Source organism: Megascapheus bottae, chromosome 17, assembly GCF_031878675.1.
Source record: "Megascapheus bottae isolate mThoBot1 chromosome 17, mThoBot2.hap1, whole genome shotgun sequence".
In the NCBI taxonomy this organism is placed as follows: domain Eukaryota; kingdom Metazoa; phylum Chordata; class Mammalia; order Rodentia; family Geomyidae; genus Megascapheus; species Megascapheus bottae.
Window position 1 is genome coordinate 2,301,394 of NC_143525.1, and position 26,497 is coordinate 2,327,890.

The following is a 26,497-nucleotide window of genomic DNA, read 5'->3' on the forward strand; positions in this document are numbered from 1 at the left end:
CAGTCCTGGGTTTGAGCTCAGGGCCTGAGCACTATCCTTGGATTTTCTCAAGGCTAGAGCTCTACCACTTGAGCCTCAGCACCATTTCTGGTTTTTTTCTATGTATGTGGTACCAAGGTCTTCGTGCATGCTAGGCAAGCACTCTACCACTAGGCCAAATTCCCGGCCCAATTTCTATATTCTTAAACCTACATTTTTTGCCATTTCTGGGGCTTGAACTAAGAGCCTGGGCACTGTCCTTGAGCTTTCTCAAGCCTAGAGCGCTACTACTTGAGCCACAGCACCACTTCCAGCTTTTTCTATGTATGTGGCATGGGGAAATCAAGCCCAGGGTTATATGCATCTTGGGCAAGCACTTTACCACTAGGCCACAGTCTTATTTTCACTAAAAGAGTAGGTGTAACTGATCTCTTCAAACGATGAGCATAGTTATGGTAAGTTGCTGGCACTTTTTCTTCTGAGTGAGAAGGTTTGTATAACTTGACGTGCCACTCTCCATTGTGTTTATGAAGTGTAATGAACGAAGTGCCTGGAGGTCCATCTTCAGCCACTTGCTGAAGTACTTTGGACATTCTGATCATGGTTGCAAGACAATTGAGTGTTAGGCCAACCTTCTCCTCTTCTCCAACCCAAAGTGTATCTTATACCTCATACTCTTCTTCCTGACTTCATCCCATCCATTTTGAACATATCATTCATGTACTCCCTGGCTTCCGCTTCTCCAGGGAGAGGAAGGCTCATGGGTCAAAAGCATCTTTGAAATTTGTCAAACCAGCCCTTGCTGGCACTGAATGGGGTTGATCTGATGGGAGAGGCCCTCAATGGCTACCTCTGTGACACCATCATCATCTTCATATTCATCATTGTTGTGAACATCCATGCTTTCCAAAAACTACCAAAGTTTCTTGGTTTTCTTCTAGATGGTGTTGATATCAAGTGAGGTATTTTTCTCCCTATAGTCATTTATCCAAAAGACCAGTGCACATTCCATCCTCTCAATGGCCTTATTGCAGGAAGTGGCCACCTTCTTGGCAGTCTTGTTTAAAGTCACTGAAGAGCTAATATTGTCTTGTCTTTATGTAATGTAAAGGGTAGATTAATTGATCCCTGTAAGGGTGACCTACAGCCATGGAGCTGTTGCCGGCTTTTAACATGTCGAGAAGTTCATCTTCTCTTCCATGGTAAGCATCTTCTCTGGCACTTAGGTTCACTTCCAGAAGCCTTAGAAGGCACAGAATATTTAGGTGGCATTGTAGAGCTTGGAAATAGCCTCAGACCTTTAAAAGTTTCACAGAAAGCACAATGCCACAGAGCAACACTATACATAGCGATCATACATTGATGTGAAGTGGACAAGGAAAGATGTTGAAGACAGAGGCACAGTGTTTGAGAGCAAACACACTAATGCTACAGTCAATGAGCCAATCAGCACCCAGTAGACAGAACACAATGCTTCGGTCACCTTTCATTCCTTCAACCAATAGTGTGCTATATATAATCTCATGCTGGCGAACAAAACAGTAGGGGTGCACAGTATTGTACTCATCTTCTGATGAAATACAGACTGTATTTTATTTTATTTTATTTTATTTTTGCAAGTCCGGGGCTTAAGCTCAGGGCCTGAACACTGTCCTTGGATTTTTCTCAAGGCTAGAACCTACCACTCGAGCCTCAACACCACTTCTGGTTTTTTCTAACTATGTGGTACCAAGGAATTAAATCTGGGTCTTCATGCATGCTAGCAAGCACTCTACCACTAGGCCAAACTCCCAGCCCTCAGTTTAGTATTTTAATATGTTTGAATTAACATTTTATATTGATATATTGTTTTAAAACTGTTAGGCGGGCCGGGAGTTTGGACTAATGGTAGAGTGCTTGCCTAGCATGTACGAAGACCCGGGTTCCATTCCTCGGTACCATATACATAGAAAAAAAAGCCAGAAGTGGTGCTGTGGTTCAAGTAGTAGAGCTCTAGCCTTAAGAAAGTCCAAGGACAGTACTCAGGCCCTGACCACAAGCCCAGGACTGGCAAAAAAAAAAAGGTTATCCTCAGGTGGCTTCTTGAATAGCTAGTATGAGCCACTGGTAGTCAGCACAGCATGAGAGCCTTGGAGGGTGTGTGTGTGTGTGTGTGTGTGTGTGTGTGTGTGTGTGTGTGTGTGCCAGTTCTGGGGATACTGGGGCTTGAACTCAGGGCCTACGTGCTGTCCCTTAGCTTTTTCAAAGTAGGCTGGTGCTCTACCACTTGATCCACAGTGCTACTTCCATCTTTTTGGTGATTGGCTGGAGATATGAGTCTCTGAGTCTTTTCTGCCCAAGCTGGCTTTGAACCATATCTTCAGATCTCAGTACATTACAGATCTCAGTAGCTAGGATTACAGGCATGAGGCCCAGATGCCAAGTTCAGCGCCTTTTTAAATACAGGTGCCAGAACAAATGCCTGCCTTTTCCAATGGGTCCTGGCAGAAGAGCACATTCCCATCTCTTCCAGTAGGTGGCGCTGAGCAGTTCAGGGAAGCTCCTGATAAGTCTTGTGTTGGTCCTTCCTTTTCTCACCATTTCCCAGCAGCAGTCTTGTACTGATCTTCCAGCAGGTAGGGAAGTGACAACATTGACTCTCCCTTGGCTCTCTTTGCCTAAAGTCCCACCTTTCAAGCCCTCTTTTCTAGTATTGAATATAAAAGCTTTTGACTGTGGGGATATAGCTTGTATTGTGATTTCAATTCTTCACTGCAAATAAACGATGTTTGCTTCAAATTTTTGTATATATACATATATTTTTTTGCCAGTCCTTGGCTTGAGCTCAGGGCCTAGGTACGGTCTTTGGACTTTCTCAAGGCTACAGCTCTACCACTTGAGCCTCAGCACCACTTCCAGCTTTTTTCTATGTATGTGGTACCGTGGAATTGAACCTAGGTCTTGGTGCATGCTAGGCAAGCACTCTACCACTAGGCCAAATTCCCAGCCCCAAAATTTTATATTTTTATAGATCTCAGCTTCATCAAAAAGGGGAGATGGAGCATGGGTTTCCTAATGTCTTTTGCATTCCTGAAGTGGTATTATTCTCTGAGGCAGGAAAACTATGATTGAGTTAAAAAAATACAAAAATTTGATAGTAAGGTTTATCCTACGAAGGAATTGAGTTGTGGGATCTCAGGAGGTTGCAGCATCTGCCATTTAGCAACTGAGAGACATTCTGCCATTGGGAAAGTATTTTGGATTTGGGGGGGGGAGGGGGAATGGTCCTAAGGAAGCGTTGCCTAGTGATAGAGTGCTTGCCTAGCATGCATGAAGCCCTGAGTTAAATTCCTCCATACCACATACACAGAAAAAGCCAGAAGTGGTACCATGGCTCAAGTGGTAGAGCATTAGCCATAAGCAAAAGAAATTCAAGGACAGTGCCCAGGCCCTGAGTTCAAGCTCCAAGACTAACCAAAAAAAAAGTGATCTTAAGCTAAAAGCAAGGCTCAAGTGATAAGATAGCTTGCCTAGCATGTGCAAGCCCCTGGATTCAATCCCTGAAACAGAGATTTTAGGGACCCCCACCCCCCCAAGTCCAAATTCCAGGAGTCTGAAGTTAGGTCCAGGTACTGGCATTCACATGCCAAATAAAGAGACATGGTAAAGGGAAGAGAAATGAGATGAGGCCTGGGTTGACCCTTAGCTCAGTCTTTGTCCTTGGAGGTGTTTGGGTATTTGGGAACATAACTAGAACATGGTAGTCTATGGCTGATTGTTTCAGGCTAATAAGAAGACATTGCTTGTTTGAAGGGCAGTTTCCGCACTCAAGATGGTTATCTGACTCTTTTTTTTTTGCCAGTCCTGGTCTTGAACTCAGGGCCTGAGCACTGTCTTTGGGTTTTCTCAAAGCTAGAGCTCTACCACTGGAGCCACAGCACCATTACTGGCTTTTTTCTCTGTATGTGGTACCGAGGAATCAAACTCAGGTCTTCGTGCATGCTAGGGAAGTACTCTACCACTAGGCTAAACTCCCCACCCCTTATCTGACTCTTTCTTTCCTCCTGCCAACAAGATGATTACAAAAAAAAAGCTAAACATAGAAATATCCTATTGCTGGGTATGATGGTAGCTCATTCCTATAATCCTACCTACTTAGGAGATATGAGAATCATAGTTCAAAGCCAGACCCAGCAGAAAAGTCTGTGAGATTCATATCTACAATTAAGCACCAAAGAAGATGGAAGTGTAGCTGTAGCTCAAGTGGCAGAGTGCTAGCCCTGAGCACAAGAAGCTCAGGGACAGAGCCAAGGCTCAGAGTTCAAGCCCCAGGACAACAACAGCAAAAACAAAATATGGAGCCAGATTCAAGCACTGGTGGCTCGCCCCTTTAATTCTAGCTACTCAGGAGGCTGAGATTTGAGAATGGGAATTTGAAGCCAACCTGGGCAGAAAAGTCCCTAGGAGACTCATCTCCAATTAACCACCAGAAACCAGAAGTAGTGTTGTGGCTCTAGAGGTAGTGCACTAGCCATGAGCTGAAGAGCCAAGCCCCAGAGTTTAAGCCCCACGACCTACCAAAAAAAAAAAAAGTCAATCTGGACGATGTTTATCTGACATAGAGATCGCAAAATTCCTAGCTCTGTTATTGATAATATTGATTGGAATCTTTCCCTGCCTCCAAATCTCATCTAGTGCATTGCTCAGTGCAGATACATGGTGGCAGGATTCCCCCTGAGGACAGAAAATACTTGTGGTAGGAATTAAGCTATTTTTCTCTTCTCCGGCTAGGTTTCTATCTCTATGTGACAGTACCCTCCTCCATAACTGCTAGAGACCGGATGTCACATTTTGATGATAATGCAGGACATGATTTCTTGCTTTCTCCCCCCCCCCCCCCCCCCCCCCCGCACACTTTATATTAAGAAGAGACAACTCCACTTGCCAGCCAGTGACTAAAAATGCCTGGGGAGGTTTAAGGAACCACATAGCTGAAGCCAAATGTTTGATGATTTGGGAATGGGGAACGGAGCTTTTTTTTTTTCCTTTGAAACACTCCTGGATACAAAGCCAGTCAGTGGCAAAGAGGAGGCTGTCAATCAAGAGATCTCTACCAATGGGTGAGCAGGAGTCTCAGCTGGGCCAATCAGGCTCTGTCTCTAGAGCCTTGGCGTGGGAGGCAGAAGAGAAGATAAAGGAAAAAACCCAATGGGAGGGGTTGGTGCTTTATAACACCGGTCCCGTGCACCCGCATCCTGGTCCTTTTCTTCCTGTGACATCCATTTTGTTTTGGTTTGGTTTGGTTATTGCAACAGGAAGAAACGTCGATCAACACTAGAGGAAGAAAGACCTGACTGTAGCTCCCTGATGAAAGGCCCCGCCTTCTGCTTCCATGGAGACCAGGAGCAAGTGGCTCGGCTGGGACAACTTTCCAAGTCCTTGTGGGCAGGGAGCCTTCATCTTGTGTGCTGAGATTGTTTACAGATCCCTGGGCTTTGGCCTCTGTCACCCCCTGCTTTGTGGAATAATGATACAGGAGGATGGGAGCGGGCAGGAATTACGGGTAATTGCAGTGAAATTACAGAAAGTAATGTAATGTGTCCGGCCTGGTTAACAGAAATTAACCAGGTGGAGGTATAAGGCCCCTGTGACCCAGTGATTTAACCCTAAGTCTGGGAATGTGGCTTCGTGCTAGAATGCTTGCCTAGCTTGCATGAAGCCCTGAGTTCGGTTCCTTGGTACCCTATACACAGAAAAAACTGGAAGTGGAAGTGGTGCTGTGGCTCAAGTGGCAGAGCACTAGCCTTAATCAAAAGTGTTCAAGGACAGTGCTCAAGCACCCGACTGACAAAAGAAAAAGAAAAAAAAGGAAAGAAAACTGGGCGCGGTGGCTCACACCTGTAATCCTAGCTACTTTTTTTTTTTTGGATCGGTTGTGGGGCTTGGACTCTGGGCCTGGGCGCTGTCCCTGAGCTCTTCAGCTTAAGGCTACCCCTTGAGCCTCAGCACCACTGTTGGTTTTCTAGTAGTTAAGTGGAGGATTATAGGCATCAAGTACCTGGCTTTGGGCAGTTATCTTGAAATTCTTCTCTAGTGAATGGCTCTTTTGTTTTTTTTTCTTGTGGTTCTGTGTAGTTGAGAGGGTTTTTTTGTTTGTTTGTTTTTTTCAGTCATGGGGCTTCAATTCTGGGCCTGGTTGCTATTCCTGAGCTGTTCAACTCAAAGCTACCACTCTACCACTTGTGCCACAGCTTCTGGGTTTCTGGTGGTTAATTAAAGATTAGAGTTTCATGGACTTTCCTGCCAACGCTGGCTTTTAACTGCAATCCTCAGATCTCAGTCTCTTGAGTAGCTAGGATTATAGCTTGTTTTTGTTTTTGTTTTTAACTTAACATAGATGTGGTAAATATTTATGTTGTGGGAGTTTTAAGTGTTTGGTTTTTTTTTCTTTGCTTTTAATTGGTCTACTTTCATAGGCAATGACTCTATACTTAGTTGAACCTACTTTAGGTTCTATCTTTTAGGTAACATGTCAAATCTCATATCTTCTCAGATGAGTGGCTTTGAATCTTCCTGTGTATGGTTGATTCAAGGATAGGTCATCCAAAGAGGAATAGTATTGAAGGATTGACCCCCACCCTGTTTTCCCAGGTACATACAGATGCCAGGCAAGCCACCAAAGATATGCGCAGACTGCCTGTGCAGGCAGGGCAATCGAAGTCTTACTGTAAGCATTCCATTGTGGGCCCAGCTGAAAAGCCCCCACCTCCCTTGACCTAATGACTTTTTCATTAACCTCTGCCTCTCTGCTAGACCTCATAAACCCCTCTTCCCCAGCCCATCTTACACAACCTCCATTCCTGTAAGAAGGTCTGTGTTGCTCCCTGGCAATGGACAGGGAGATTGAGTCTGGCATGTTCCTTCCTTTTTCCTCCACTTTCCTAACAAATACATGCACAGAATTTGGGCCCCATCCTTTTCAGCTCCTCTTTTCATTTCCAGATTCTTCCTTCAATTTCCTACAGTTACAAATCACCTGGATTCTGACATATTAACTTGTCTGATCAAAAAGACTGAACTGAAATCTACTAGAGTTTCATTGACCCACGTCAGGTTAGCTTTGGCTTACTCTGAGAATAGGAGCTATTAAACTAGGAAATTTATTCCCAGGTGTTAACTATTTTCCGGAAGCTGCTAGCTTTTGTTTCTTGGGCTTGTTGCTTTTTGTTCAGATTAGATGTTCCTGTTCTCTGATTGGCACACGCCTACAATTGGCATAGCATCCCCATGTTGCTGGGAAAACAGGCATGTGCTACTGTACCCAGCTATAGTGCTCCCCTCTGTGCAAGTGTTCTATCTCTGAGCTACATTTCCAACCTATTATCATAGTTGAAACATTCTTCTGTAGTCACAAAACATTTTCAAGGAAAGATTTTTTTTATCACAAACACAAGTGGGTGGTTCTAAATGCCCACATCACTCTCCACTGTGTGCAGAGAGTGGGATTTTTGTGACTACTCTCAAAACACTACTACTTTCTTGGCTTGCTCTGTAAATCAGATGTACAACCATAGGATCTTTAAAGCATTGTTATCTCAACCCCCTGAGTTTGCCTTTCATCCTACTTACTAGTTTAACAAATGGAATCATTTAGTCCTGGAGAGATGCTCCATTGTGATGCTATAGTTCTATGTTTTCATTACACACACACACACACACACACACACACACACACACACACACGCATACACACACACAATTTTATTTTTTGGTGCAAGTCCAAAAAGTCCCAGGTTTAGGGCTTACACTCAGAGTCTAGATAATATGAGCTTTTCTTTCTTTTTTTCTTTCTTTTTAATTGCTGGTCCTGGGGCTTGAACTTAGGGACAAGGCACTATTTCTGAGCAGTTTTGCTCAAGGCTAGCATTCTACCACTTGAGCCGCAGCTCCACCACTGGCTTTTTGTACTTAACTGGAGATAAGAATCTCTCAGATTTTTCCTGCCCTGGCTGGTTCAAACCATGAGCCTCTGATCTCAGTCCTGGGAATAGGTAGAATTATAGGTGTCAACCCGTGCCAGCTGTCTCTGAGCTTTTGTGCTCAAAGCTGGCATTGTACCACTTGAGCCACAACTCCACTTCTGGCTTTTGGTGGGTAATTGGAGATAAGAGTCACATAGATGTTTCCCCTCATATTTCAGCCTCCTGAGTATCTAGAAGTTCATGCATAAACTACCATCATCTGGCTTATGTTCATTAATATTATTATTATTATTATTATTATTATTATTATTATTAGTCCTGGGGCTTGAATTGAAGGCTTTAGCGCTGTCCTTGAGCTTCTTTTGCTTAAGGCTAGCAGTCTACCATTTGAGCCACAGTACTACTTAGGGCTTTGTCTGTGTATGTGGTACTGAGGAATTAAACCCAGGGTTTCATATAAGCTAAGCAAATACTCTACTGCTAAGCCACATTTGCAGCCCCATTTTTTTTAATTCACCATATTTGTCTCCCCGCCCCCCTCTCTTTCTCTCTTTTGCCAGTCCTGGGGCTTGAACTCAGAACCTGGGAACTGTCCTTGGACACTTTTTGCTCAAGGCTAGCACTCTGCCACTTGAAGCACAACACCCCTTCTGGCTTTTTCTATATATGTGGTTCCAGGGAATTGAACCACTAAGCCACCTTCTCAGCCCCCTAGAACATTTTATTTTTATATATATATATATATATATATATATATATATATATATATATATATGCCACACTCCTGGTCCTTCAGTGTTGCTCTTTGCAGCTCTCCTTTGCAGATATTTAAGCAGTTAGGCGCTCACTCTTCAAGTGAGAGACAATGAATGTTAACTGCACATATCAGAGCTACCATCGGCTACCTTGAAGTTTACTTGTGTGATATCTTGTATTGTTCATGAAAAGTTCAGATTAGGAAAACAGTGCCTATCATACGTAAGTCACATAAGTCTCCTGGCTTCATGCACCTTATTTAATTCTCTCAGTTAAAAAAGAAAAACAAATCCTAAAGACATGCTGTTCAGATTTCATAATTTTTATACTCCATTAACCAATTAAGTTATTAGGTTTCTAACAAATAAAATTTTATTTAACATATATTTATCTTAATTTCACTTACATGTGCTATAAAAACTGCATTGTATGCAAAGGCTGAAATGTGCCAAATAGTTGTGAAAGTAAACTGCAACCAAGATTTCTTTAAAAACAAAAACAAAAAAGACCCAGACTAAGTTGAAGTCTGCAGGGACTGTGCTGGGCTCTCCTGTAGCAGCTCAGTTGTAATCTCCTGCAGAGATGTGTAGTTGAAGAAAATTTAATCTTTTAGTCCATTGTGGATTCAGGTTTGGATGCTTAATCTGAAATGGAAATGTCACTTGAGGAGCTGTAGTCTTCTTCAGGGATGGAGAATATTTAGCCTCAGTAGTGGTTATAGAAGTTGTAGAAAGCAGTAAGCCCATTGGTTGAAATGTGACCTTGCCTGTCATTAGACTCTGGGTTAGAGCCGGAGCGGTGATGGAAAATGGGGCGTGGGATGTAAACTTCAGTGGTTAGACACGTGAGCTCTGATTCAACCAGTGGTTTGAGTTAAATAGCCAATCAGGTAATTGTACTTCCCCTATAAAAGTTATGTAAAGTTCTTGCTCAGGGCCTTTCCAGCATTGCCGGCTGCTGGTACACAGAGGCCGGAGTCTAGACTCGTAAATGAAAGACCCTTGCTTTTTAGCTTTGACTGGAGCCTCTGGTGGTCTTTTCGGGGTTCTAGGAATTCGGGTACAACATTTGGTGCATGGGCCGGGAACCCCCAAGTCCACTCAGACGCCTAGTCAAGGGGTCATGGAAAAACTGCAGTAAATAGGCCGGCTTCATTTGTCTCTGTGTATTGTGTTTTATTTGATAATCTGTTAACCTGGGTTGCCTATAGGTTCTGTATCTGGGTCAACGAAGTATCCTGGCAGACACCTATAGGATTGTTGATGGGGCCAGTGGGAGACGTCCCTTGTGCCCTTCTGGGGAACTATTGTTAGGACGGCTGTACTGCGACCATCCCTCTGTTTGATAGTCCCACCCAGGTTGTACTGAGGAGCTATTGTTAGGACGGCTGTACTGTGACCATCCCTCTGTCTGATAGTTCCATCCAGGCTGTATTGGGGAACTGCTGTTAGGTCAGTCGTATTACGATCACCCCTCTGTTTATCCATTCCCTTCTGGTTATTGGTTTAAGCGCGCATAAGTTGTTTTTGTTGTTCATTTGTTTTTTTGTATTTCTGTTTGTTTTTTTTTATTTGGATATCTTCCTCTGAGATGGGTACTACTCTGCTTGCTCTTCTAATAATGAATTTTAAGGATGTTAGAAGCAGAGGTTTTGATTTGAGTAAAAACAAACTAATTACTCTTTGTAATTCGAAATGGCCGACCTTTGATGTTGGATGGCCCCCAGAGGGCACTTTTAGCCTCTCCATAATTCGGAAGGTAAGGGAGAAGATACCAGAACAGTCTGGCTACTTTGATCAGATTCCTTATATTCTTGTTTGGCAAGATTGGGTAGAAAATCCCCCTGCCTGGTTATCCTCCTTTCTTCTCTCCACAAGCAACGTCTTGGCCCTGCGCCAGGCTGATGCCTCTTGACCCAAGCCCTCAGCTCCTTTTCACCCAATCCTGGCTGATAGTACAGACCCCCTTCTCCTTGAACCCCCTCCATATTTTCCTCCTCCTTCCAATCCACAATTTTCTATGTCAACAGGAGAAGTAGAGGTTTCTTCCTCGGGCGAGGTGGAGGTGAAAGTGGCTTCCCCAAATGCCACTGAAGGCCCAGCGGGTAGGACACGGGGACATACTCAACGAGCAGCGAGCCCGCGTTTTCCTGATTCCACGATGGCCCTCCCACTGCGTGAAATTGGTTTTCCAGATGATACTAGGCATCCTAGGTTCCAGTATTGGCCTTTTTCCACCAGTGACCTCTACAACTGGAAAACCCACAGTGCTTGTTTTTCTGATAACCCTAAAGTTTTGATTTCTCTTCTAGAAAGTGTTATGTTCACTCATCAGCCCACCTGGGATGATTGTCAGCAGCTCCTCCGAATCATGTTTACTACGGAGGAGAGGGAAAGGATCCAAGTGGAGGCCAGGAAATTGGTCCCTGGCGACGATGGGCAGCCCACTGTTAATCCAGATTAGATTAATGATACTTTTCCCTTAACTAGACCTCCCCAGGATAAATGGGATTACAACACAGCAGAAGGTAGGGGAAGGCTACGGGTGTATCGCCAGACTCTCATGGCGGGTCTCCAGACTGCCGCTCGCAAGCCCACTAATTTGGCTAAGGTATATTTGGTTCTTCAAGGTAAAACAGAAACTCCTTCTGAGTATTTAGAGAGATTAATGGAAGCCTTTAGACGGTTTATCCCAATGGACCCTGAAGCCCCTGAAAATCAGGCAGCTGTAGTTATGTCTTTTGTTAACCAGGCAGCTTCAGATATTAAGAGGAAGCTAGAGAAATTAGAGGACTTAGAAGGAAAAAGTATCCAAGATTTACTCAGGATTGCTCAGAAAGTTTTAATAACAGGGATGCTCCAGAGGAGAAACAGCTGAGAGCAACACAGAGAATGATTAAAGTATTGGCTGCTGTAGTTCAACAGGGAAGATCATCACAAAGAGGTTCATGTGGCCCACAATCTTTGAGGCCTCCAGGTCAAGATTTGAGCAAAGATCAATATGCTTACTGCAAAGAATTTGGTCATTGGGCTAGGGAATTCCCGAAAAGAAAAAAGAGCAGATTGGACCAGTGGCAATGAAAAACTTCTGTGTTAGTCACTCATGACACGGAGGACTAGGGGAGACGGGGTTTGGATCCCCTCCCTGAACCTAGGGTAACTTTGCAGGTGGAGGGGACTCCTGTCCAGTTTTTAGTGGACACAGGTGCTCAGCATTCGGTCCTTATTAAGCCTCAAGGAAAACTCTCCACAGCTACATCATGGGTGCAGGGGGCTACAGGAATAAAGAAATATTCTTGGACAACTCAAAGGACAGTGGACCTGGGAGCTGGTAAGGTGTCACATTCCTTCCTAGTCATCCCTGAAAGCCCCTACCCCTTATTGGGGAGAGACTTATTAACCAAGTTGGGAGCTCAGATTTACTTCCTGCCAGGCGGACCTAAGGTCACAAACTCCCAGGGGAGGCCACTGACAATATTGACCTTAGCACTGGAAGATGAGTATCGCCTTCATCAGCAGCAGAATCCCCCTGATTCAGGAATTGATGTTTGGCTCAAACAGTTTCCAGAAGTATGGGCAGAAACTGGAGGGATGGGATTAGCTAAGCACCGGCTAGCACTTTATATAGAAATAAAACCTGGGGCCGACCCTGTTCAAGTCCGACAGTATCCTATGTCTTTAGAGGCTCGGGTAGGAATAACTCCTCATATTCACCGCCTCTTAGACCAGGGAGTGTTACGACCTTGCCAGTCAGCCTGGAACGCTCCAATACTGCCAGTACGCCAGCTTCACACAGGAGAATATAGGCCAGTGCAGGATTTAAGAGAGGTTAACAAGCAGGTTATGGACATACACCCAACTGTGCCTAATCCTTATACACTCCTGAGTACTCTTGACCCTGAAAAACAGTGGTATACGGTCTTGGATTTAAAAGATGCTTTCTTCAGTTTGCCTTTGGCCCCCAAAAGCCAAGAACTTTTTGCATTTGAATGGACTGACTCAGAAAAGGGCATTAATGGGCAACTGACCTGGACCCAACTGCCACAGGATTTAAAAGTTCACCCACACTATTTGATGAGGCCCTCCATGAGGATCTGAGTACAGACAAAAACACCCCGATTTGGCCCTTTTACAGTATGTTGATGATCTTTTAATAGCGGCACAGACTCTTGAGGGGTGCATCCAGGGGACAAAGGACCTCCTACAGACCTTAGGAAAGCTGGACTATCGAGCCTCGGCTAAGAAAGCACAGATCTGCAAGACTGAGGGAACCTATTTAGGGTACCTACTGAAAGGAGGGCAAAGGTGGCTAACTGCTGCCCACAAAGAGACAGTGCTCTGCATACCCAGACCACAATCACAACGACAGGTGCGGGAATTTGGGGGGACAGCTGGATTTTGCCAGCTGTGGATTCCCGGGTTTGCAGAACTGGCCAAGCCCTTGTACTTGGCTACTAAGGATCAGCAACCTTTTTGCTGGACAGAAGAAGCTGAACAGGCTTTCCAACAAATAAAGACAGCCTTATTGTCTGCCATAGCCTTAGGACTCCCGGATGTTCTTAAACCCTTCCAGTTATTTGTGGATGAGAGTAAAGGGGTAGCTAAAGGAGTTCTGACTCAATATCTGGGTCCCTGGAGATGAGCCATTGCTTATCTATCTAAAAAGCTGGACTCTGTGGCTGCTGGATGGCCTCCCTGCCTCCGAATGATTGCGGCCACGGCACTGATGGTAAAGGATGCAAATAAGTTGACCCTGGGACAGGAGTTACAGATTACAACACCTCCAGCTATTGAGGGCATTCTCAAACAGCCCCCAGACCGATGGCTTAGTAATGCCCAACTCATTCATTATCAAGGACTATTGCTAAACCCTCTCAAGATTCTTTTCCAGCCTCCAATTGCCCTTAACCCAGCCTCGCTACTGCCCGATCCAGACCTGGAAGCCCCACTTCATGATTGTGCTGAGGTTTTCGCCCAAGTGCATGGAGTAATCTGTGAGATAAGCCTCGGCCAGATGTGGAGATTGTCTGGTTCAGCGATGGAAGCAGCTTTATACACCAAGGACAGAGGTATGCAGAGGCTGCAGTAGTCTCAGAAACTGAAGTAATCTGGGCTGAGTCCCTGCCTGCAGGAATGTCAGTACAAAGAGCGGAACTGGTGGCTTTAACCCAAGCTTTAAGACTTGGTAAGGATAAAAGACTGACAGTTTATACGGACAGTTGGTATGCTTTTGCCACCGCCCACATACACAGGGCAATATACAGAAAGAGGGGCCTCCTTACAGCAGAAGGAAAGACTATCAAAAATAAGGAGGAAATATTGGCACTCCTGGCTGCTCTTTGGGAACCAAAGAAACTGGCAATAGTCCATTGCCCAGGACACCAGAAACCTGTAGATCTTGTGTCCAGGGACAATCATCTGGCTGACCAGACTGCCCAGGAGGTGGCTTTTTCTTCAACTACAGCTCTAGCCCTCCAACTCCCAGACCCAGGACCCAGAGTCTTACCATTGATTCCAGGGTATACGGAGTAAGACTTGCAATGGATTGAGAAACTACCTATGGCACAGCTCCTCAGTGGATGGTGGAGAGATTCCAGGAGACACATAGTACTCCCAGAAAAATTAGGGATGAAGGTGCTACAAAAAATTCACCATAGTACTCATCTGGGAGCCAGAAAGATGCAAGATTTAATAAGATAAACTGGACTACGAATTAAGGAGGCAGAATTGATCAGATTATTTCAGGTTGCAGAGTATGTCAGCTAAATAATGTAGGGAGAAACCAGCAAAATTTAGGGGCAAGACAGCAAGGGGACAAGCCAGGAGCCAATTGGGAGGTAGACTTTACTGAAGTAAAACCAGGGAAGTATGGATATAAGTATTTGTTAGTTTTTGTAGATACCTTCTCAGGATGGGTCGAGGCTTTCCCCACTAAAAGGGAAACTGCACAGATAGTGGCTAAGAAGATACTTAAGGACATCTTACCCAGGTATGGCTTTCCAGTAATGATAGGTTCAGACAATGGACCTGCATTTGTCTCAAAGGTAAGTCAGGGACTGGCTTCCATACTTGGGGCAGATTGGAAATTACATTGTGCCTATAGACCCCAAAGGCCAGGACAGGTAGAGAGAATGAATAGAACATTAAAAGAGACGCTGATCAAATTGACCATGGAGACTGGCACAAACTGGGTAGCTCTTCTCCCCTATGCTCTGTTCAGGGTTCAAAACTCCCCTTTTAAATTAGGACTTACCCTCCTATGAAATAATGTTTGGTAGACCTCCCCCTATAATACCCAATCTTAAAGAAAATCTTGTTAGAAGAGGATGGTGATTCTGAATTTTTGTTTTCACTCCAAGCCCTGCAAAGGGCTCACCAAGAAGTCTGGCCCAAGCTGAGGGACCTGTACAAGACAGAACCACCTCTGGTGCCTCATCGCTATGGACCGGGTGATTGGGTACTCGTGAAACGCCACCGGCAAGAAAATCTGGAGCCATGATGGAAAGGACCCTTTCAGGTTATCCTGACAACACCCACCGCCCTCAAGGTAGATGGAGTAGCTTCTTTGATCCATTACACCCACGCCAAGCCAGTGGATCCGTTTCCAGACTTCATAGAACCCTTGTTCAAAACAACTTGGAAGATTGATTGGATCAAAAGTAGCCCTTTAAAAATTAAGTTACGCCGCCAAAATCAATAATAGTTATGGGCAGTATCTGGATAGGGATTTTGTGTGGGTAAATACTCATAGTTGTGCATTTCCACCTAATGGTGTTAAAACGGGAAAGGGAGCAAAGTGAAGGAATTTTTCCCCTTGGTTGATAACCCTGTTTTTTGTTTTAGCTGGACCCTTAGGCCCTTGTGTGATTATGGTATGCAGAGATAGATCCAAGATTGGCTCTAAAAGTGTCATGGGAAAGGGGGGAATGTTGTGCCAAGATTGTTCCATCTTCTGGGAATGATGCCCTCCCCCCTTGCTTAGGGCCCATGTACTTGAACCCCAGGTGGTAACAGCTTGGTTCTCAGTGGTTAGACACCTGAGCTCTGATTCAACCAGTGGTTTGAGTTAAATAGCCAATCAGGTAATTGTACTTCCCCTATAAAAGCTGTGTAAAGTTCTTGCTCAGGGCCTTTCAGCGTTGCCGGCTACGGGTACGCGGAGGCCCGAGTCTAGACTTGTAAATAAACAACCCTTGCTTTTTAGCTTTGACTGTGACCTCTGGTGGTCTTTTCGGGGTTCTAGGAATTTGGGTACAACAGTTTCATTGTCTGTAAATTAGAATCACTGTGAAATGATAAAGCACTGAAAGAATGTCTCTTTTCCCTCTCCTTTGGCTTATGTCTATTTTTCTTTTTTAGAAATCTTGGTTCCAATTTAATCACAGAACTGAGCTTTGGAACTTTCCAGGGATGGCATGGAATGCCGTTTTTATACCACATGTGAGTGGTATAGAAAATAAGCATGCTAAATTAAACCCCATTTATGTGTTGAAAACCTAATATCTTTATTATCTGGGTGTAAGAAATATATGAGCTCTCAAAAGTATGACTTTAGGATCCAGTCACTTCTTCCTCTTGTTTAAAGTATGTTCATTGTTATTAAGTAGTTTCTTTGTTGGTTTTCTTTTTCTGGAGGGGGGCAGTCATGGGGCTTGAGCTCAGCCTGTAAACTGTCCCTGAGCACTTCAGCTCATGGCTACTGCCCTACCCTTAAGGCAAGTCACACTTCCCATTTTCCAGAGGTTAATTGCAGATAAGAGTCTCAGGTTCTTTGTGCCTGGACTGGCTTTGAACTGTGATCCTCAGATCTCAGCCTCCTGAGTAGCTAGGATTACAGGTGTGAGTCACCACTTCAGGCTTATTAAGTAGTTTTACTAAAGCGTTGCAGTTCCATGTCAGGTTATGAGTATAGTGCTTCTTGACAATGTCACTCGTTCCTTCACTCTTCTTTCTCTTCTCCCCCTCTCACCCACAGTCACAGGATATATAGTTTATAGTTTACATTGTATACACTGAATACAATGACTGCATCTGTTCACTCCTCTATCCATCCCATCCTGTGTACCTACACCAAAGCAGAACAAAACTTGTTTCCATTTCAATGGCATTGGTTGTTCAGAGGAGTTATTCCACCTTCCTTTAGTCAGTTTTTGTTTTTGCTTTTGTTTTGATGGTCAGGGGCTTGAACTTGGCCTGGGTGTTGTCCCTGAGCTCTTCAACTCAAGACTGCTGCCCTACCCTTGATGCAAGTCCCAGTCCCCATTTTCTAGAGGTTCATTGGAGATAAGAGTCTCTGGTCCTTAGCTGAGTGGTGGTTCGTGCCTGTACTACTACTCAGGAAGCTGAGATCTCTGAGGATCATGTTTCAAAGCCAACCCCGGCAATACAAAGCCCAGATCCTTTTTAAGAACATTTCAATTGGGGTTTACCATGAATGTCTGGCTTCTCCTTCAGAGACATGGGAACAGCACAAGTGCGACCTACCAAGAGGAATAAATGGTACACATTCTCTTATGAAGAAAAACAAGTCTCTTATCTCCAATTAATTACAAGAAAATGGGAAATGGGGCTATGGCTCAAGGGTAGGGCTGTAGCCTTCAGCTGAAGAGCTCAGGGACAGCGCCCAGGCTGTGTTCAAGGCCCATGATGCCCCCCCCCCCCGCAAAAAAGTCATAGGTCCTTTTATGCCAGGGCTGGCTTTGTACCATGATCCTCAGATCTCAGCCTCCTGAGGAGCTAGGATTATGGGCGTAAGCCACCCCACCCGGTTCAATTAGTCTGTTTTTGCATGTGTAAATGCATTCAGTTCCCTACATGCTATCATGCCTAGTTGTATTTTTAAATTTAGCTTCCACATATAAGAGACAACTTGTGTGCTATCTCCCTGAGCCTGGCTTACTTCACTGAACATGTTTATGTAGGTCCATTCATTTTCCAGCAAATGACACAACCTTATTCTTTCTAATGATGAGTAAAATTCCATTCTATGTAGGTGCCACATTTTCTTGATCTCTACTCATCTGTTGAAGGGCATTTGGGCTGTTTCCATAACTTGGCTATTGTGAACGCAGAGAACATGAATGTGCAAGTGTCCTTACCATATGCTGACTTGTGATCTTCTGGGTTGTTGCCCCCAAATGATAATCATTTCGTTTCCCAAATGAAGGAATAAAATAAGGTACACAAGGCTAGGAGTCACACAAGTGCTTGGTTTTGTTTTCCTACTTTGGCCAGGGCAACAGAAGACAGCAAGCAAATGATCTCAAATGATCTCTGACATGGGAGGCAATGGCTGCTCTGATATGTGTGAGGCTAGCATCCATTGCTTCTGCATTGCAGAATAAATGCCAGGCTACTCAAATGTCTGGGAGGCAGACGCGCAGTGAGCAAAGTTGATCACCCAGTCCTCCACTGAGCAAAATGGTGTGGCTGCTTTCTCAGTGCCAGTTTTTTCTAATGGTGACACAGGGCACTTCTCTAAGTCAGGCAGAATGTTATTTGTCAAGTATATGGCTCTGAAGTTGTCAATTACTTTGTTCAGTAGGAACCTCTGAGATATAGAAAAGGATATACATTCAAAAACAAAATACATGGCTCCTGATTCTATATGTTTTTCCTTCTTGAATACCTTAAAGAAGAAATGTGGTTTTATTTCATTTCAGTTCAAAAATGGTATGTTGGAGCCAGGTTCAATGGCTCATGCCTATAATCCTAGCTACTCAGGAGGCTGAGATCTGAGGATCAAGGTTCAAAGCCAACCTGGCCACTTTAGTCTCAGGAGACTCTCATCTCCAATTAGTCACCAGAAAACTGAAAGTGGCTGAAAGTGGAGCTGTGGCTCAAGGGGTATGGAGGTAGCCTTGAGCTGAAAAGCTCAGTGATAGCACCCTGGCCCAGAGTCCAAGCCCCAAGGCCAACCAAAAAAAAAAGAAAAAAAAAAAGAAAAAAAAGGGACGTTGTTTGCCAGACATGGAGGCAAACACCTATATTCTAGCCTTGCTGATGAAGTGTATCCAGGCAATGAGTACAGTAGCCACTGTAGGCTACATACCTAAAACTACATCTCTGTTGTTCAATGTTCTGAAGGATATTATAATGCCAGGTGAAATTGTCCTCTAAACTTTTCTTTATGAAAGACTGTCTACTAGTGAATCAGTAAATTCGGATTCTTAAAATTTGTGTTGGTGGTGGATTGAGATGTAACCCACACTAAGCATCCTGCTTGTGTCAATTACCCTCCTGTGGAGCCTATATATTCTGCTGTGCAAAAATAAAGATTGAGACCTTGATCAGAATACTGTCTTGGTTTCCCTCCTTTCATCTGGTTTGTCTCTCATTCAGGTCTGTTCCTCCTCGAGCTCTAGTTGACTACCCCATGGGCCGGGGTCAAGTGGCGCCCAATGTGGGGCCTGAGGAACGGAAGCCGAGCTGAATCTCGCCTGAGAGGTGCCCACCTCGCTTGGATCGGCACCTACCCGGTGAGTGAAGATCTGCATAACGAGCACTGCAGAGTTGCCTGCCTACGATACAGGTCCTGAAGGTAAGGAAAGCTTCACAATTAAGGGACAAACACTAAGCAGGCATGAGCTATTAATCCGGGCCTTAATGCCTCACTCAAAGCATGAGGAGCACGCGTTAAGAAAAAAGATTTGGTAGATTTCTTTGTTTCTGGAAGATCTTTCTCCTTGGTTCCCACAAGAGGGAACCATAGACAAAAACAGATGGCATCGTGTAGGTGACTGTCTTAAAGACTTTTACCGCACTTTCAGCCCCGAAAACGTGCCTGTTCAAGCCTTCTCCTATTGGAACCTCATAAATGAGGTCAAGCAGATGTCTCTTGGGTGGTAAAACATAGTGAAACCTTCCTAAAGGAAAAATGTAAGGGAAGCCAGGCTTCTCTTCAAAAAGAATCTTCCAAAACTTCCCATCCCCCTCCTACCACCTCTCCTTGTCCCTTAGTCTCCAACCCTGTACCCACAGATAGTCGTGGTGCTCAGCCCGATAAGCCAAAATCCATTTATCCTGTTCTTTCGGGTATGGACCTTGGTGATATTGGTGATGATGTTCACTCACCAGAAGAGAAGGCCTCACTGGAGGAAGAGGCAGCCAAATATCATAACTCCGATTGGTCTCCAACAACCTCCCTTTCGACCAAGCCTCCACCTTATAAAACGGCCCCTCCCTTCTACGCTCCTGCGCTTGCCATTGTTAAAGTTACCAGAGAAGCCCAGTCCTTAAAAACTCTTCTTCAAATTAAAAAGGAAAACTCTGATTTGCTTAAACAGCTTCGAGAGCTAGATCTAGAAATAAGTTCCCCATCCAATACCCTGCCCAAAGCCAAGACAAAGGATTGACGGACTCCCCACGCCTTTCCCATAACTAGATCCCAGATAAAATCAGCCAAGAGCCCCCCCTAATGAAACAGAAAACCAAGGAGATAATGAAGGAAAGAACAGGAAGAAGAGGAAAAGGAAGAGAAGGAGCCAGGTAATAAAGAACCAGAAACCTCCGGAGAAGAGGAGCGAGATGATGAAAACCTAAAAATACCATCCCTTAAGATTCAAATATATTAAGGAACTTAAAAGCGCTGTCTCCATGTATGGCCCAGTTGCCCCTTTACTCTCTCTCTTTTAGAATCCATGAGTGAGGACTGGCTTACAACAAATGACTGGGGAATGCTAGCTAAAGCTAAACTTAGTAGAGGCCATTATCTTTCATATAAGGCTGATTATACTGAAAGATGTCAGGACATTGCACATTGCGATGTGACCGCTGGAGGCCCGTCTAAGACATGGACCCTAGACAAATTATTAGGACAAAGCCCCTATGACAACAATGATAAACAAGCCAAATTCCCGCCAGGATTACTTGTTCAGACTCAACATGCCACTCTCCAAGCTTGGAAGAGCCTTCCCTCCCAGGGGTCTGCTGTTTCCTCCATTGCAAAAATTCGCCAGGGGCCTCAGGAACCGTTTCGTGATTTGTGGGATGACTTACCGAGGCTGCAGAACGTTTGATGGGGCATGAGGAGACAGACAATGAACTCATTAGACATCTTGTCTTTGAAAATGCCAATTCTGCCTGTCAGGCCACAATACATCCTCATCACCACAGCAAAACTCTGATTATATCAGACTTTGTACTGATGTTGATCCAACCTCCTATAATATTGGATTGGCTATTGGAGCCGCCTTGAAGGCTAAGACATGTTTTCATTGTAAACAGCCTGGTCATTTTTTAAGAGAGTGCCCGGCCCCTAAGGCAGAGCAGCCTCCCCCTCCATCTCTTTGCCCCGATGCAAACGAGGAAACCATTGGGCCTCGGAATGCCGATCAAACACTGATAATCAGGGAAATCCATTGCCCCCAAAACAGAGAAACTTGATGAGGAGCCCACCTCAGAGCCCCAGAGGCCAACAATGGGATTGAACCCTGGGGCTGTCAGGTTCATCCCCCAATCTCCGGCTCATCTAATGTCATCTCCCTCATATGAGGGACGCCAGGTAGTGCAGGACTGGACCTCTGTGCCACCTCCCAATCAATATTGACTCCTGATTCCAGGACTCAGATCCTTTCCACTGGAATTTTTGGCCCTCTGCTCCCAAACACATTTGGCTTAATTTTGGGACGCAGAGGCTCCACCATCCAGGGTCTTAATATTTCGCCAAGCATTATTGATAATGATTATACTGGGGAAATCAAAATAGTGGCAACTGCTTCTCAAGGACCTATAACTATTTCCCCTGGCCAGAGAATTGCTCAATTGGCATTGCTGCCTCTCATTGCTAATAATCCCAGTCACAAACGTCGGAGAGACCCTCATAATTTTGGTTCCTCAGATACCTCTTGGTTCAGGAAATTACACATAAGAGACCTTCATTAAAGTTAAAATTAGATGGAAGGATTTTTGAGGGACTTGTTGATACAGGAGCAGATGCTACTATTATTTTCAATAGGGATTGGCCTTCAGCTTGGCCCCTTAACCCTTCTATGACTCACTTAAAAGGAATTGGACAGACTTCTAATCCTATTCAAAGTTCTAAAATTATTTTGTGGGAAGATGAGGAAGGAAACAAAGGCACTGTGAAGCCTTATGTGGTCACCGGCCTCCCCGTTAACTATGGGGCAGAGACATTCTTTCTCAGATGGGACTCATTATGTGTAGCCCCAATGAATTAATTACTCAACAGATGCTTAATCAGGGATATCATCCAGGCCAAGGGCCGGGAAAGAATTCTCAGGATCTTACGTCACCCATTCAGGTTGTGCTAAGGCTGATCGCACCGGCATTGGCTATAAAAGTTTTCTTTAGTGGCCATTGACATGCCTGTACTCCATGCAGACAAAATTTCTTGGAAAAAGCCAGAGCCTGTGTGGGTTGATCACTGGCCGCTAACAGTTGAAAAGCTGGACGCAGCCACAGTATTAGTACAGGAACAGTTTGCTGCAGGCCGCATTGAATCTACCACTTCTCCTTGGAATACCCCCATTTTGGTAATAAAAAAGAAATCAGGAAGTGGAGACTTCTTCAAGATCTTAGGTGCTACACCAACTCCAGTGGAGTCTGTGCAGCATGGAGCAGAAAGAGCTTGAATGGCTGCCAGTCCTGAGGTTCGCACCAAAGGTGATCAGGCCTCCTGGAGGTCCCTGGCAGAGACCGGGACATATGCGTGGAATGCTCATAATGCTGGGTGCTGGGATTCTTTTAACACTCTTTTCATTTCTGATAGTTGATGGTATGGCAGTAATATTCTGTGCCAGCTACTGGCCTAAACAATTGATTGAGCGACTAGATGCTCCAGGAACTAAAAGTGCATGCCCAGCTACTCTGGCACAAGACACATCCACAGCAGCCTTGATGACCTCAATGCATTCTACTAATAATAAGACAGAATTAGAAACTAAAACGGAAAATATGATCTTTGAATTAGTAATAAATGTTAGTTTGCCTGAATATGCCTTTAATGCGTCTGCATTACTTGTGTAAATGTTGCAAGTACATAATGAATCATACAGAAAAGGATTAGAAGGGCTAGAGCACCGTGGTGTGCTCTAACTGAACAGCAACAACGGACTCTTGGGTTTCAGGTTTTACAATTCCTGGCACAGATGGTAAACAAAACTAATATTGATTAATGCCAAGGCAGATGACGCCTAACCACTATGTCTGACAAATTAACCATAGCTCCTTAGAAGGGAGGGAAAAGTTTCTTTTTTTTTTTTTTTGCCAGTCCTGGGCTTGAGCTCAGAGCCTGAGCACTGTCCTTGGACTTTCTCAAGGCTAGAGCTCTACCACTTGAGCCTCAGCACCACTTCTGGCTTTTTTCTATGTATGTGGTACCGAGGAATCGAGCCCGGATCTTCATGCATGCTAGGCAAGCACTTTAACCACTAGGCCAAACTCCCGGCCAAAAGTTTCTTTTTTACTTAGAAAATGTACCCTGTAACCATTCTTAAACATGATTGTAATCTTTTGATCTTATGCCAACTGAAAGAAAATGTTCCTGCTTTGACTGTATATAATCTTACATTCAACAAGTAAAGCTTCGCAGCAGATTTCAAACCTCCCTTGCGTTTGTGTCTGTCTGTCATCACCGAATCCATTCCTGACCTGTGAATCCAGACTTGGTCTCCCCGCACTCCCGCTGAGTCGGTCTGCGGCACTTAGGGAAATTAATCAGGCCATGATTCCTATGGGCGCCCTTCAACCTGGCCTTCCTACTCCGGTTGCCATTCCCAAAGGATATTATAAAATTGTTATTGATTTAAAGGATTGCTTTTTCACCATCCCTCTCCATCCGGAGGATCGCCAATACTTTGCATTTAGTCTACCAGTAGTAAATTTTAAAGGCTCTATACCTAAGTTTCAGTGGAAGGTTTTGCCCCAGGGGATGGCCAATAGCCCTACATTATGTCAAAAATTTGTTGCTCAAATTATAGATCCATTTAGATTAAAGGATCCTCTATACATATAATTCATTTTATGGATGATATTCTTCTTGCTGGACCAGATGCTGATTGCCTTCTGCATTTTTCTCAGCAACTCTCAAATGCTCTTACCAGCTCAGGTCTTCAAATTGCACCAGGTAAGATTCAGCTGAAACCTCCATATTCATTTTTAGGCTTTGAGCTTTTTGCCAACAAAATATTGTCCCAAAAAATTCAACTTAGGACTGATCATCTTAAAACCTTAAATGATTTCCAAAAACTCTTAGGTGACATCAACTGGCTCCTCCCTTATCTTAAACTGACTACGGGGTGAACTTAAACCTTTGTTTGATATTCTTAGAGGAGATTCTGACCCCCTTTCTAAACGCTCCTTGAATGCTCCTGCTCAAGAAGTCCTCTCCAGTGTAAAGGCAGCCATTTCCAAACAACAAATTACTTTTGTTAATTATGATCTACCCCTACAGTTTATTTGTGCCATCAGCTTTATGCCCACTGGAGTTTTCTGGCAAAAGGGACCCCTTTATTGGGTACACCTACCTGCTGCACCATCTAAAGCCCTTATACCCTATACTACATGGGTAGCTGAAATAATAAAAATAGGGAGAGAACAAAGTAAAAAGATTTTTGTCAAGGACCTGGATAAAATAATATGGCCATATACCCCCTCCCAGATTCAATAGTTAATTCAAAATTATGATAATTGGGCCGTTTCATGCATTTCCTTTTTAGGCACCCTTGATAACCATTATCCCACTGATAAACTTTTTCAGATTTTGCGAGATCATCCCATTAGCTTCCCTGTACAGACCTCCCAAAAGCCCCTTCCTGATGCCTCTCTTGTGTTCACAGATGGCTCCTCCAATGTGCAAGCTGCCTTTTCTATTAATGGCAAAATTACTTCCTTAAAATCCCCCTATTGTTCTGCACAGTTCATTGAGTTGTTTGCCGTTTTACAAGTTTTTGCTCAGTTACCTACTTCCTCTTTTAATCTGTGCACTGATAGCACCTATATTGCTCATTCTATACCATTACTTGAAACAGTGCCTTTTATTAAGCCAACTACAAATGCTGCTCCCCTATTTTTCTTAATTCAACAGTATATTCAAACTAGAAGTTGCCCCTTCTTTATAGGCCATATCCGTGCCCACTCTGGTCTCCCTGGACCTTTGACAAAAGGTAATGAAATAATAGACCAAGCTACCCAACTGACACTCCTGGCTGAAAGTGACCCAATTGCCCAAGCCAGAGAGGCTCATTCATTACATCACCTTAATGCCCAGACCCTTCATCTCCTTTTTAAAATCACTAGAGAACAGGCACGGCAAATTGTCAAACAGTGCCAAAATTATGTTACCCTGTTGCCAATACCCCATTTGGGTGTTAATCCCTGAGGATTGGTTCCTAATGAGCTGTGGAAAATGGATGTTACCCATGTCCCTTTTTCTGGTACTCTTAAATATCTTCATGTTACTGCTGATACCGTTAGTGGATTTATTTTTGCTGCACCACATTCTGGTGAGGCCTCCAAAAATGTTATCGCCCATGTACTTAATTGCATGGCAGTTATGGGAAAGCCTAAGACTATTAAGACCGATAATGGCCCCAGATATACTGGCAAAAATTTTCAACATTTCTGCCACCACATGCAAATAAAACACATCACTGGTATTCCCTATAATCCTCAAGGTGACAGAATTGTTGAATGAGCTCAGCAGACCCTTAAAAATACTTTTCAAGGCTGGGAATTTGGCCTAGTGGTTAAAGTGCTTGCCTAGCATGCACGAAGATTCGGGTTCAATTCCTTCGTACCACATATATAGAAAAAACCGGAAGTGGTGCTGAGGCTCAAGTGGTAGAGTTCTAGCCTTGAGAAAGTCCAAGGACAGTGCTCAGGCCCTGAGCTCAAGCCCAGGACTGGCAAAAAAAAATACTTTTCAAAAGTTAAAAGCAGAAACCTTTTATCCCACAAAAGGAACTCCAAATAATATTCTTCATCATGCCCTATTTGTTATTAATTTTTTAATTCTGGATGTTAATGAAAGATCTGCAGCTGATCGCCTTTGGCACCCCCAAACAATTAATAATTTTGCCACTGTTATGTGGAAGGATCCTCTGACATCCCAATGGAAGGGCCCTGACCCAGTGTTGATCTGGGAAAGAGGATCAGCTTGTATATTTGATAATAAAGAAGGCGCAGCTCGTTGGCTTCTAGAATGATTTGTAAAGCCTATTGATAACTCACCTTCTAGGGATAGCTAGCTCCCTGAGAACAAAAACCCTTTCTTCTCTTCTAGAAGATCGTTGAATTGCTGTGGATCCTACAAATGTCAGTCTTGCTGCTGCTGCTGTTATCAGTCATCAGAGGATTCGGACCTCTGCCAGATTAAAAAAAAAAACCTCCTACAAACCCTTTATGGCAGCCCCTGTGATTGCCAAGGGGGAAAAATTAGTAGTATTCCCACTAAATTTATTCAAAATGTGGACTGTGGTACTTTTTTTTTTTGGCCAGTCCTGGGCTTGAGCTCAGGGCCTGAGTACTGTCCTTGGGCTTTCCTCAATGCTAGTGTTCTACCCTGAGCCACCAGACCATTTCTGGCTTTTTCTATGTATGTGGTAGTGAGGAATTGAACCCAGGTCTTTGTGCATGCTAGGCAGGCACTCTACCACTAGGACAAACTCCCAACCCCGACTGTGGTACTTTTAATGCTTATTTGCCGCTCATAAGCAGAAGTGTGGGAGGATTTCAGCTACCAGAATGGCAGTGTGTTGATAAGCCTAAGACCATTCCCCCCAAAAAAGGCAAACTGGGATCATGTCCTTCTTCATGTACCTATACAACCCAGATGCATTCCTC

At 44.2% G+C, this 26,497-nt stretch overlaps 2 protein-coding genes across 6 annotated transcripts in view; one reads left to right on the forward strand and one right to left on the reverse strand.

The window, feature by feature from the left end:
• LOC150050782 (leucine-rich repeat-containing protein 37A2-like) overlaps positions 1-26,497 on the reverse strand; it is a 106,867-nt gene that overhangs the window by 62,116 nt on the left and 18,254 nt on the right.
• Positions 10,103-26,497, forward strand: part of LOC150050785 (leucine-rich repeat-containing protein 37A-like) — a 28,052-nt gene continuing 11,657 nt past the window's right edge. For 2 of the 5 annotated variants that reach the window (XR_016538224.1, XM_090349372.1), the window contains exons 1-3: positions 10,103-13,764; positions 15,055-15,242; positions 19,037-19,235. The gene's annotated coding sequence lies outside the window, so the exon portion shown is untranslated. The other 3 variants (XR_016538226.1, XR_016538225.1, XM_090349373.1) reach the window with 3 other exon arrangements.